The 9,754-nt window shown below is 38.4% G+C and overlaps 1 pseudogene; it reads left to right on the top strand.

Moving 5' to 3' along the window:
- Positions 1-4,350: 4,350 nt before the first annotated feature.
- On the top strand, positions 4,351-6,980 carry LOC149160510 (L-type lectin-domain containing receptor kinase IV.4 pseudogene; annotated as a pseudogene).
- The last annotated feature ends 2,774 nt before the right edge of the window (positions 6,981-9,754 follow it).

Raw genomic sequence — 9,754 nt, 5'->3', positions numbered from 1 at the left:
TACATCTTGATACTTATTGTTGGTTGGTCAAGAGAATGGTATTGCAGGTTACAGGTCTAGATGTTGCTGACAGATGCTTATGGTGCAGATAATATATGGTGATGATAGTTGCTGATGACTATCATGGTCTTGTTTAGATTATTGGTCTTTGTTATAAAAGTCATGTATATCATTTGATGTAAAGGTCATGCAAAGACCCAATTTGTACCCTCACTATGCATGGGAGGATGATGTAATAATGTCTATTTCAGTCATGTATAAGCATTTGGTATATCCCCACTTGGTTGGGTGGATGAGTCAAAAATGGTGTATCCCCACTTGGTTGGGAGACTGATGTATGTATGAGTCATTGGTGATAGGAAGGTCATACTCACTTAGTTGAGATGTAGAGTCATGTTATTCTTTTGAAAAAAAAAATTACAGACTTTGCATGTGCTCAGGGGGAGCATGGACGGATTGGTACATCTTGGCATGTACAAAGGGAGAGCCCAACCAAAGATTTTAGCATGTACTCATGGGGAGTATGGACAGCATAATGTATATCAAGGGAGAGAATATCGTGGTCCACCCTTTGCCCTTGATGTCAAAGGGGGAGAGTGACTTGGTGTGGTTAATGCCATCAAGTCCAAAGGGGGAGATTGTTGGCATTATGATACATGTGTTGTCCTTGATGGCAACTCACTCAGATGACAGATCATAGTGCAGCAGGTCAATAGCAAAGAATTAATGATCAGAAAGAGGTATACGCAGGTTCACCGTGACAAAGGCGCGTATACACGCAGGTTAGCAAACCAAAAGAAGCGTATAACGTACACACACACTTTCACAGAAGGAAAGGCGCGTACATGTTGGAAAACTAAGTTTTGGTCCGTGGTATTTGGTCCATGGTATTTTGATCCATGGTATTGGTCCATGGTATTTGGTTTGAGGTATTGACCCCAGGTATTGGGTCCAAGGTATTGGTCCTACGTGGTTTTGGACCATGGTATTGAGAGAGGCCTAAACCTATATAAGGAGGAGAAGATCATTAGGCCATGGGGGTAAGATGTGCAAGGATTGAATATCTAATGAAGTGTGAGATCCATTATGCTAGTTATGGGTTTGTGATGCTTTGCATGATCTGAATCAAGGATGCACCCATGTGGATGATGATGAAAGATGGATCGGGATCTTAAGGCTTGGAATGTTTTATCATTATGTGGTTTGATCACGGATAGACTAGATCTGAATTGCTGACGCATATTTTATTGTACAAATGTTATGATATGGGTATGGCTGATGTCTGACATAGCTGCAAAGTTATGAGTAAATATTTGCAGATCTGTATGCGGGTTCGCCTTGGTAAAAGTGCGTATGCACGTTGGTTCGACACAGCCAAGTAGCAGATACATTATGAGATTTGATATTTGAGGTTGTTGTTGGTTTTAGTGGTTGTTGTAGAGTTCTGGGTTCTGCTCTGTGTTCTGGTGACTGTGTTTTGATAACAGGGTTTCAGTGATTCAGTTGTTAGGTGATTCAGAGATTGATGATGCAGATATAGTTGATGGTTGTATTGCAGTGGTGATTGATTTTATGTTTTGATGTTATTGATGGATCCAGTCTGAAAATTTATGAAACGTGGTCCCTGGAGGAAAGAGAGAAGGTCGTAGCCTTCTGTAGGTCGATGTCTACGTACTAGTAAATATATCGGCTAGTACAAGAGCCAGGGGGTTGTAGCTCCCTTCCAGTGCTAGTTGGAGAACGAGAGAAGGTTGTAGCCTTCTGCAGGTGGGTTCCTACGTATTGGTATGAGTCTGCACTAGTACAAGATTGTAAACATGTTTTTTTTATATTAAAGGGAGACGACAGCAGGTGGTTTTTGTCCCGCATTGGGTTTCCACCTTACATCATGGTGTTCATGTTTGTTTCCTATGTGTGATGATATGTTCTATTTTACTGCACCTATTTACTGTTTATATGTTTAATGAAGTTCTAATGCACTAATTAAAGAACAACATATGTTGGATTAACTGTATCATAAGTTTACTGGATATACGCTAGTTGCATTAAACACAGTTGCATGTACACAGTTGGTAGACCATCTTATTCGCAACGCTGTTGAGGCATATCACGAGCGTACTGATGAAGGCATCCGAAAAATACTAGAGGAATGAGAAGAGCAAGTTAAGCAAGGTAGCGAAACTGAGGAGGACATGGAAAACTGAAGGACGCTTGTCCTAGACCCAGGTAACACTCAAGGCCAGTTAACGTAATTCAAGCAAACCCTGTATCTCTACTGGTTGAAGAAAAGCATGATGGGCAAAGCCATGGAACAAATCTCGGTGGGTATGGTTGTTTCTCTTCAAGGTATGATGAGCTACAAACAAGACTTTCAGAAAATTCAATTTCAACTCCATAAGCAAGACATTCAGCTGGACAAAATTGAGAGACATATTCCATGTATCCTGGAACTGTCTGAGATGCCTGGATCAAATGTTAAAGACCCTGTGCCAATGGAATCGGCCTCAGAGGAGCAGAAGGACTAGATAATCACCCATGTTTATTTTTGTTTTCTATGCGGATAGCATTTACTTTTCGTCTTGCAAGTATATGTATAGATAGATATCTAGAGTATGGTCATGAAACAAAGACATATATAGCTTGGATAGAAAGACTGAAACTTTATTGTTTTTGGATGGCATACAATGCAGATAGGTGGCCAACAGACTTGGTTTCCCAATGGGCAAGTTGAGGCCACCTAGCCAATTTATGTGGTGTAAATTTGCCTATAAATGAATAGAAAAAAGAGAAGACCTACCAAACTTAACAAAAAAAAAATTACATTATATATATATATATATATAAACCAAAAAATATTGATCTCAAAATATAATATATCACTTATGAAATTTAAATGTTTATACTTTCTAACTCACCTCTAAACTATGATATATGTTGGGAAAATTAAAAATTCGTACTTTCTAACTCACTTTTACCTACATATTAATAAAATTTTAATTTTGTATTAAATATCTATTTAATTTTATTTTTTTAACAAAATTTAAACATGCTCATTCAAATCGATTTAAATAATTATTAAAATTTTACTATAAAATTAAATAAAATTTATTAATAATACATGCTCTTGTCCATTTCAAAGTTTTTAAATAATAACTTTCAAAATTATTAATAATTTTAATAATACACTAACTTATGAATTTCAAAGTTTTTAAATAATAATAAGATTTCAAAGTTTTTAAATAATAATTATTATTAATAGTACACTCTCTTATGAATTTTAAAGCTTTTAAGTAACAATCTTCCGCAAGGTGACCTCCGGCACATAATGAAATGTAATACGAGTTTTTAAATAATAACTCTCTGCAATGTAAACTCGGAACCATAGTTCTGAGTTTACATTGCAGAGAGTTATTATGTGACGTGCATGATTAGATGGTTGGGGTGGATGGCTTTCGCTCCCCGAGTCGGGATCGAATCTTGCGGCCGTGTTTTTATGGACCGCGTTTTGGTCATCCGCGTTTTGGTCATCTGCTGGCTTCGGCCTTAAGTGAAATGTAATAATATCAAAATGTGTTTTTATGGACCGCGTTTTGGTCATCCGAGTTTTGGTCATCTGCTGGCTTCGGCCTTAAGTGAAATGTAATAATATCAAAATATATTTTCATCTTGGAAATGGATAATAAAATAATATTTTATGATGGTATATATTTTTGAATAAAATATTTATGTTGTAATAAAATAATATTTTATGAATAGGAAAACTGTAAATTATTATTGTAAAATTAGCAAATTAATATAATGAGCAATAAGATGTTTAATTTAATAGCTAATCAGATTTGAAATAAATAATATAAATTATTTTTTAAAAATAATAAGTTAAAATATCCAATGTTCCTCAATTTTTTGCAATTTTTTTGTCAAATCCAAACAAATATGGGTTTGACCAAAAACCAAAGGCATTATCTACACTTAACTAGACTGTTTTCTTGCTTTGAAAATGATTAAATTCAACCAGTATTTTTGTAAATCTAAATTATAGTTGTTAAATTTCAAGTTCCTAAACTCAATAAACCTGTCCCAATCTCACTCAAAATTGAATTAAAAATGAATAAATACCTTATTGACTTGAAAATAAATAAATAATAGCAATAAATAAATACCTTATTGACTTGAAAATAAATAAATAATAGCAGCGAAAACAAAAAAGAGAAGATTCAGAGTACCGCGTTTAACCCTCCGAAAATTTATCAAAGTCAACAAAACCGTACTAACGCGTCAATCCTGGAAGGTGTTTCGTTTTGAATTCGGCTGTGTAATTTCCGTGTTATTCCGCTTCCGCTTTCATTTATTAGAAAGGCAGATCTTTAATTTTTCTAATTCATTTCCGTGTTTACCATTGTGAACATAGAAATTAGTTCACTGTTATCGATTTTACAATAAGAAATGTAATGCTCCAATGTTCGCTGTTCTTACCCGGATGTGTGAATCGTGCTCAGAGCTAACAAATCTTTGAATGATGGCTGCACCCAAGACAGAAGTCCGTTTCAAAGATTTGAGTTCGCCTTTCTAATGTATATGTGGGGCTTTAGCTTATATCCACCATCTATGTATTGTTCCAAGAAATAATTTAGGTCCACAGAAACCCAAAGAGACGACTGAAGATGCGAATACCAAGGCACAGCCGCCTCCTGATAGTTTTCACCTCCCTTTTGATACTGCTTATTGCCACACAGGCCGATGACGATCATCCGGACACCACTTTCATCTTCGATGGATTTAATCGAACCCACTTGATCTTGGAAGAGGAGGCGTCAATCATCGGCCCCAAATCTGTGCTCTCCCTCACAAATCAGTCTCACTTCATGCTAGGCCGCGCGCTCTATTCGATCCCTGTGCAGATGAAAAGCAACGGGACGCTTTCCTCCTTTAGCACTACATTCGTTTTCTCCATGGTACATCCTCCCTCTGCCGAAGCCGGACAAGGATTCGCCTTCATCATGATGCCCCACAGAGTTCCCGTCGGCGCTCTGTCGGCCCAGTATCTGGGCTTGCTTAACCTCACCAGCAACGGGCAGCCATACAATCACTTATTCGCAGTGGAGTTCGATACGATCAACAGTGTGGAGTTCCGTGACCCCGATGACAACCACGTGGGTGTAAACATCAACAGCCTCATCTCGGTGCAGACCGAGCCTGCGGGATATTGGAAGGGGGAGGACAGCTTCCATGGATTGAGCCTCAAGAGTGGACGGAACATACAGGCCTGGATCGATTACAATCATCCTCAAAACCGCCTCAATGTTACCATCACGTTGGCCGGCTCGCCGAGACCACAGAAGCCGCTGATATCTCTGAAAATCGATCTGGGCAACGTTTTACAGGAGAAGATGTTCGTTGGCTTTTCAGCGACCACGGGGAACTTCATGGAAAACCATTACATTCTCGCGTGGAGCTTCACTACCCAAGGCATGGCGCCGCCCCTCAATCTATCTCGTCTCCCTTCTTTTGCGAACATGTATTCCAAACCCTTGGGCCGGGGATTCATAGCCGGCATCACCGTGGCTACTCTGCTCTTCGCGCTGGCTGTTGCAGCCGTGTTTTTCATAAAAGAGAAGTATGGAAAAACGATCGAAGAATGGGAGATGGAGTACTGGCCCCATAGACTCACTTACAAGGAATTGAGCATCGCCACGAGCAAGTTCCAGGACGAAAACGTTTTGGGGCAAGGGGGTTTCGGCAAAGTTTACAAGGGAGTCCTTCCCAGTAGCGGGAAAGAGGTCGCCGTGAAATGCATAACGAAGGAGCTTACGGAAGGAATGAAGGGTTTCATTTCAGAGATATCGAGCATGGGTCGCCTACAGCACAGGAACCTGGTTCATCTCCAGGGTTGGTGCCGAAGGCATACGCAGCTATTCATCGTTTACGACTACATGCCCAACGGGAGCCTGGATAAATTCCTCTACGGGAATCCGACAACAGTCCTGTCGTGGCATCGGCGATACGCGATTCTGAAGGGCGTGGCCGCTGGGATGCTGTATCTGCACGAGCAATGGGAGAAGAGGGTCATTCACAGAGACATCAAGTCCAGCAACGTGCTGCTGGATTCGGAGCTCAATGGGCGGCTGGGTGACTTTGGGTTGGCTCGATTGTACGATCACAGTGGGAATCCACAGACGACTCATGTTGTAGGAACATTGGGGTACATAGCGCCGGAGCTGATACACACGGGGAAGGCTACGCCGAGCTCCGACGTGTTCAGCTTCGGGATTTTGCTGTTGGAGGTGGCTTGTGGGAGGAGGCCTGTTGATCCGTTGAAGGATGCCGAGCAGATGATTTTGGTGGAGTGGGTGTGGGGACTTTACACACAAGGGAGGCTGCTGGAGACATCGGATCCAAAGCTAGATAAGGACGGATACGATGTGTGTGAGATGGAGAAGGTGTTGAAGTTGGGGTTGTTGTGTTCTCACCCAGATCCGGAGAGCAGGTTGGGCATGCGCCATGTTTGCCAAATACTGGAAGGCAAAGCTCCTCTTCCCGACGTCTGCAGGCCTTCTTTTAACGCGAGTAACATGCATCGTTATCCCAGAGTCCTCTTAAGATATACAGGCAATAGTCTGGGGAGGAGTACGTCGAGCAGAGGCCATTTAGAAGGAATCCTCAGTTCGACTTCCGAAAACGCCCCATCCTTCGAGCGGGGTCAAATTGATAGCTTTGATCGCCGGGAAGCTTTTGCAGGGGTGATAGGTCCCATCCACACTACTTAAAATTTAGACCGCGTAGACCCTGTTAGACCAGTCAGGGAGAGTTAGGAGCTTGGGATTATCCATGACCAAACCATACAATATTTACATTGTTGTAGGATAGAGGGCACTGTTAAGCCATCTGCATATTTTATCGCTTAGCTAGCACGATAGGATACGTTTTCTCTGGCTTATATCTCATATGAATGCAAATATAAAATAAGCTTTCTTTCCGCATCATACTTATGTTTTCCAAATTATTTTCAACATATTTTATATTGCATTAATTATTTTTCACAAAAGGCTTACCAATACATAAACCTCGTACAAAAGTCGGAAGATTTGTGATACACGGATGGGTGAGATCTGCCAAAGTTAAGGTTTGCAGTGTATATATCAAAACAAGGGAAAGCTGCATAGCAGCTAATAAGCTACATGGATGCAATGTTCTCAGCTTATTTGCAGGCAATTCTAAATGTTTGCTCAAACCGTAAATGAAAAATAAACATTGAAGCAATCCGATGTTTATTTTTTATAAACAATTATGCGAGATCTCTTATATTTATTGCTTTTTAGCCTTGTTGATGTTAAAAAGTGAAAACTGTTTTGTATCGTGATCCTCTCCGCCTTACTGTCATCCCCACTCTGAAACAGAGGGAGGATTGATCGGTCAGCAATATAATGGGTTTTCCCTCCTATCAATATGGTGCATCCGGTTCTTAAAAGGTAGATCTTCCATTCTCATTTTGTCTGTGATTATATACTGACGGGTTCAATGTCTCCCACTATATTTAAGAAGCGATCAATATAGCATGTCCAACTATAGACCGAAAATGAGGGACACCGCTTAAAGAGTTGGGTTGCTATTGGATATGTGAGGTGTCTGAGAAGATGCCACCATCACTCCTAGGCGTGGGCAGTTTTAAAGCTTATACCTATATATGAGTACTCATTCGACCTAAAAAGAGTATGTGCCGCACAACAATATTCCATCTCGAAGTCACTGTTTTAACCAGGAACATACATATTGATTAGCGACCGACTATTCCATTTCTCCAAGTCACTGTTTTAACCAGGAACATACATATTGATTAGCGACCGACTATTCCATTTCTCCACGTCGCTGTTTTAACCAGGAACATACATATTGATTAGCAACCGACTAGGGAGTCAGGCGTAACCTACATACTCCCTAACACAGGTTCTCCACCCTACTTGCTGCCCTCGACAAGCCGTAGGTCAATTACTGAAATTTTGTAGAAGATGCAATGGACATAGTGAAGAAATGTCAGGTTGCAAGCAATTCATTTTTCCCCTGTTGCCAGTTTGGCAACTTCAATTTTTGTGATGGAATAGGCTGTAAGATTAAGAAATCAGCCTAGATTTATTTTAATTTTGGATTTATAAAGTGTTCAGAAAAATCAAATTTCTTGTCATAATAAAAAAGATTTGTATCTCCAGAGATTTGATCTTAGATACATGGGAAGTTAAGACAAATCTTGAATGGTATTAATATTAATCTTTTAATATTAATAATAGATGTGTTTTAGATGACAATATAACAAAATTAATATTTTTAAATAATAAAACTTTGACCCTGAAGTATTTATGTCATTAAAAATTTTAATGTATCTATAGGATATGGTTTTCTTTTTAAAAGTTTATTTTATAAATATTTAATTAAAATAAATATTAAAATATTTTAGAGCAGAATTTTGGCCTGCTAAATTGTATTGTAGTTTTTCTATTTATATGGTTATTTTTCATTTTCGTTTTGGGTCAACATTAATTTTTATTATTATTTTATTAGAAAAGTGACATATTTACACATTTCTTACATACTGGGCTGTAGAATATATCGCACTTGGATTGTGCAAGGGTTACCCATCAAACTTGTGATTCCAATAAATTTTACCAGATTTAAAGAAAATTAAACTAAAAAACCCACATTTCAAAAACCACACTAAAAACAAATCAATAAAATATAACTCCAAACCCAACACATATTTGACTCAACTATAACCAAATCATATCAATGTAATAAATGATTACATTAATGCTTAACCAAATACATTAATAATACAATATGAGTCAACTGCAGTAACCGAATATGAGCATTAAACTATTTCCAACCTCACATAACACTGGTCTGGAGCACATTTATCATATTGATTTTTTTTTAACCAGAACATCACATAACACTGATTTGGAACGACATTTATCATATTGAACTTTTTAAACTAGAATATGAACATCTTAATTTTGCTAAATGCAACACCACCGCTGTTCTTCGCTGACCAATGTTAACACTTTTTTTTCTTTACTCCTTTCAACTGTATGATGTCAGGTATATATAATTCAAAAATACAATTTAATAGCTAGATGGCATTGGCTTCTGAAAGCAGCCAATAAAAAAGGATATACCGACAAAATCGTTTTCTATGGTGTAATAACTGCATGCCAAATAGCACTAGTAACAACTTATCCCTGGAGATAATTCAAAGTTAAATGGTAACAGTGACAACATTTTTTGAAGGACTGTAATGAACCAACAGAGTCATAATTTATAAAGTGACTTTATGTTATTTCATTGTCTATGAAAGAAAGCGAAAATATAAAGCACATAGGGAAGAATTAAGGAATAATTATAACTACGTTCCTATGTACAGCTTCAATCCAAGCATTTCTACCAAAACTGCCAGGGAGAAAGTGAGCATATAAATGCATGAAAAATCTAAGCAAAATGGTTCTATATTTGACTCGCACGAAAAAAAGGAGAGAAAATTTTGGGAGACAAGATCAACATTCTTAGGTCAGGTAGGGTGAACTTTATTCCTGGAAATTCAGGCACTCCATCTGTCCATTGTTCATAGTAACTTTAATATCACAAAATTCCATGGTTTGTATCTCGGGGATCAAAACTTTTTAATAATCACTTTCTTTGTTCGACAGTTAGTTCACCACACCCCCATTGATTGGATTTCGTATACCACAAACTTGATTGACTGTATTCT

Source organism: Pinus tabuliformis, chromosome 5_2, assembly GCF_031772625.1.
Source record: "Pinus tabuliformis cultivar Carrire ecotype Pingquan chromosome 5_2, CPIR1, whole genome shotgun sequence".
Taxonomy (NCBI): domain Eukaryota; kingdom Viridiplantae; phylum Streptophyta; class Pinopsida; order Pinales; family Pinaceae; genus Pinus; species Pinus tabuliformis.
This window is presented reverse-complemented; position numbering and strand designations above follow the sequence as displayed.